This window comes from Octopus bimaculoides, chromosome 8, assembly GCF_001194135.2.
Source record: "Octopus bimaculoides isolate UCB-OBI-ISO-001 chromosome 8, ASM119413v2, whole genome shotgun sequence".
NCBI lineage: Eukaryota > Metazoa > Mollusca > Cephalopoda > Octopoda > Octopodidae > Octopus > Octopus bimaculoides.
The window spans coordinates 84,102,065-84,106,503 of record NC_068988.1 but is presented as its reverse complement, the minus strand read 5'-3'; the positions used below and the strand labels follow the sequence as shown (position 1 = coordinate 84,106,503).

Here is a 4,439-nt window from a genome sequence, read left to right as displayed (position 1 = left end):
TGTGTGTGTTAGTGTGCATTTCCTTGTCCTGACATCAAACAATGAGTGACACCATCACATAAGCATCCGTCATTTCTAATTTTCTGTGGAAGCATGTCCAGCCATGGGGAAACATACTTGGAAATAGATGAGGATTAGTGACAGAAAGAGCATCCAGCCATAGAAACTCTGCCTCAATGAATTCTGTGTGATTCATGCAAGTGTGGAAAAGTGAACAGTAAAATACTAATGTTGACATATATAGGTGTGTGCATGCGTGTGTGTGTGTGTGCATGCATGCATGTGTGCATGTGTGCTATAAAAAAGACAGTGTTGATTTTTTCCTAGTTCTCTCTGTAACTACATCAAGAATGTTCTTTGTTCAATAGACTGGGGAATTATTATCACTTAACTTGGAAACAGGTGAGGGCTGGTGTCAGGTAGGGCATCTGACTGTAGAAAACACTGCTGTAACATAATCCCATCTGACTCATGCAAGCATGGAAAAGTAGATGTTAAAATGCTGCTGCTGCCACCAATGATGATGATGATGAGGAAGAGGAGGAGAATACCAATAGATTTTTGTTGATTTTTTTTTCTTTCAAAATCTTTGAAATGATTTCTCCCCCCCCCATCCCCAATTTTAATGTTAATAAGAAAGGTCATAGCTTCTTCATGTCCTGGTCTTGTATAAGTGAAGTGAATGTATTTACCGTGTCAAAAGTAAGTGCTTTTCTGATGGAAAACTGAAAAATATTTTTTCTTTGCCAAAAAATTTTTTTTTATAGAGAATAACTGAAAGTGTTTTGTGTGTTTTATTTTTTCGTTTTCAATGCCTATCATTGTGCTTGATAATAACATAAGCTCAATGACTAGCATAACAGAGTTTTTATTGGAATAATGCATTCACCATGATAATTTCTGGCAACAAACTTTTCTGGTAACCATTGGCATAATATGGGTCTTCACAAAGCTTTACAACTTGCCATAACCAGGACAAAGTCAAATGTGATGAAAAAGGCCATAACTTTGCAAAAAATTATGTGTCCTGTTTATTTGTTGTTAACTGTTCTAATTCTCTTCTGTTAATATTCAATATACTTGAGTAGTTATCAGCCATATTTTGCTCATTTTAGGAATTTAGTTAAAACATTTACTGAATCCATGTTAAATAATGATAACTTCATAATGGATGCTTTATATCTAGCTGGCATCCTACTGTTTGTTAATATCATTCATTAATAGTTTCATTTTGTGAGGAAAAAACATTCATTTATTGACCCCAAAATCATCTAATTTGACAAACTTTCTCTTGCATGGTGTCCTGAAAACAAAGAAGCACTAAAATGTCATATGTTCAATAATTTTAGGCTCATCAGCATCATCATTGTTATGTCCACTTTCCATGTTAACATGGCTAGGATGATTTCACTACATTCAAAATAACATGGCTAGGATGATTTCACTACATTCAAAATAACATGGCTAGGATGATTTCACTACATTCATCCTCCAATATCTCATTTTGATATGGTTTCTGCGGCTGGATGTCCTTCCTAACACCAACTGCTTTACAGAGTACTTTTGTGTGCATTTTATTGAGGCATCAGCATTAGACAGGCTGCCTTGCTGTAGGTAAGACCAAAGAGCATTTCAAGCCTTGCATTTCCACTTTTCAAAGTGATCACCAATGTGAGGCCTGATTTTTTTTTTTTTTTTTTTGGTAACAGTAGTTTTTGTTTTCCTTTTGGTGACGTCATGAGATGGTTGCAAATGAGCATTACTGTTATACAAAGAATGTTGCTTGTTTCTAGTTTTCTGTGAAAAGTAGGTCTGGCTGTGGGGTAAAATGACCTTGCTTAGAAGCAGGGGAAAATTAGTGACAGGAAGGGTAGCTGGCTGTAAAAAGTCTGCATCAGAGAATTCAATTTGAGCATACAAGCATGGAAAAGTGAACATTTAAATGATTATGATTCATTTTTCAAAATAATAAATACAGAACTACCATGATTTCCATTAAAAAGTTGACCTCGAACATTGTACTTATTTCCTGAGCAATGCCAGGTATTCTAGTTCTTATCTGTTATCTTTTACATGATTCAGCCATAAGACTGTGGCCATGCTGGGGCACCACTTTGAAGAATTTTAGTCAAATGAATCAACCCTGCTACTTATTCTTTTTAAGCCTGGTATTTACTTATTCCCTTGGTCTTTTTTGCTGATCCGCTAAGTTATGGAGGACATAACACACCAACACCAGTCGTCAAACGATGGTGAAAGACAAACACAGACACAAAGGCACACACACACACACACACACATACATATATATGTATGTATATATATATATATATATATATAGACACACACACACACACATACATATATATATATACACACATACACACGTGCACACACACATACACGTGAGGGGCTTCTTTCAGTTTCCATCAACCAAATCCACTCACAAATCCACTTTTGGTCAAGCCAGAGTTGTAGATGACACTTGTCCAAATTGTCATGCAGTGGGACTGAATCTAGAGCCATGTGGTTGGGAAGCAAACTTCTTACCACACAGTCACCACTGCACCTACAATTAAGCGTATAACTTCAGTTCATTAAAATTTCTTGGTTTGCTATAAGAGTTATATTAGTGTCTTTATACAGCAGTCATCTCTGGGTTTTAATCCCCCAATGTCACTTTGTGTTCTGTAGTCATTTAAGATCTGCAGTAACAATTAGATGAGGCTTTGCTGATGAGGCCTAAAACGGTTGAAACCTGTCCAGAGTTGTCACAAAGTTGACAAAGATTAAATTCATTCCCATTGCATTGCCTATCTAATTAGCTTTAATTAATTAAAATTTCTGGGTTGTCTTCCCTATTTTTTCTAACCATAATTAGTCATGTAGGTTAAAGAACACTGTCTTCACTAAAGATGTAATGGTAACTAATTTAAATTTTTTTCTTCTTACATCATGTATGGTATAGTATGTTCTCTAAAGGTACTCTGGATATTTTCCCGCAGTTCTTTCTTTGTATAATAACATTGTGCACTTAGCGGTGAACACGATATGTCCTTGGGATGTACAGTACACTAGCTGCTAAAAGATAGCCTAGAAAGGTACAATTCACTTAACTTGAAATGGATACCATGTAGAGATGCCGGTATCGTTAGATGTAGATAGGTACCATGTAGAAGTACATTCCACCTACTTGCAAATAGATACTATATGGAGTAGTAATAAATTCCTTGACAGATACAGTTGTCTTTGTTGTTTGTATACAAAGTAACACGCGGAAGTAAAATTTGGCAAGTACAGTCCTCTTAACTGGAATTATATACTATAATTGTACACAAATTAATTTCGGTTCTTGTTTTTGGTTTGTTCAAATAAGCATAATAATTTATTCTCTAGGGAGCGTTGATGTTAACACCCAGCGAATATGATTGAAAGAAACTCATTCCATTTGACAGTTGGAAGTCACCAACCACTTACTTTATTTGTGCTGGTAATACCATCAGAAAAGACATGCGTCACACCTCAATTACAATTTCGATTAAAAGAATGAAAGTAGACATATACAATATCTTGTCAAAACGACAGACGAAACCCGATTCAATATCTCACCTCCGCTGGAAAAAGCATAAACGACACATCTTCTCACGAATCGTTTCCCTTAAAAGAAAGAAACTAGATATGTATTTATATAGTGCCCTTTCAAAAAACAATACAAAAAAAAAACCTAAAATAAAATTACAAAATCAGCCCTAAAAATTTAGTATTGTATTATCTTCATCAGGAAGATTGTGTGGAATTTAAAGAATGCATAGCGTATTTTAATTGAACACCGGTTCGTCTGCCTTGTGCTGTCTGACCTTGCTTAGAGCTTACCTTTGGGGATCGAGTTCACGTCACTGTCGTTTCCAATACACTGCTGGGATCCCATTACAGAAGCCGTCAATGTAGAAAAATAGAAACACACATGTACACGAAAATACATACTGCTATATATACATGCATATAAATATTTATATACACACAGGCAAACATATATGCAAACATGTACAGTAGTGAAGAAGATTGACATATACAGAAAAAGAAAGGAAAAAAAAAAAGCAAGCAGATAATAACGAAGGTGATGTAAGTACAAAAGTATTGTAAAGTAGATGTCGTGTCTGAATGGATGAAGCTTTGGGGTTAAGTGACTAATTGGATTACTTGGAAAGTATTGTGAGTAGGAAGCTGGAAGTGCAGTAATCGGAATACATGGAGTCAGTGACTATGATTCATCTCCCCGCTTAGAAATGTAACTCAGTCGTAAGATACTCTTGATCTGATCATACTTATAAGACAGAGACTTCACTGATGGCTATATATATATGTGTATATATATATATATATATATATATATACATATATACATATATACACACACACATACATACATATGTATATAT

General features: G+C 35.1%; 1 protein-coding gene across 2 annotated transcripts in view; it reads left to right on the top strand.

Annotated features, from left to right (window-relative positions):
* The first annotated feature begins 3,830 nt into the window (after window positions 1-3,830).
* The window catches only part of LOC106872400 (membrane progestin receptor beta), a 70,541-nt gene continuing 69,932 nt past the window's right edge, over window positions 3,831-4,439 (top strand). For both annotated transcript variants that reach the window (XM_052970229.1, XM_014919391.2), the window contains exon 1: window positions 3,831-4,122. The gene's annotated coding sequence lies outside the window, so the exon portion shown is untranslated. The remainder of the gene's footprint in view (window positions 4,123-4,439) is intronic.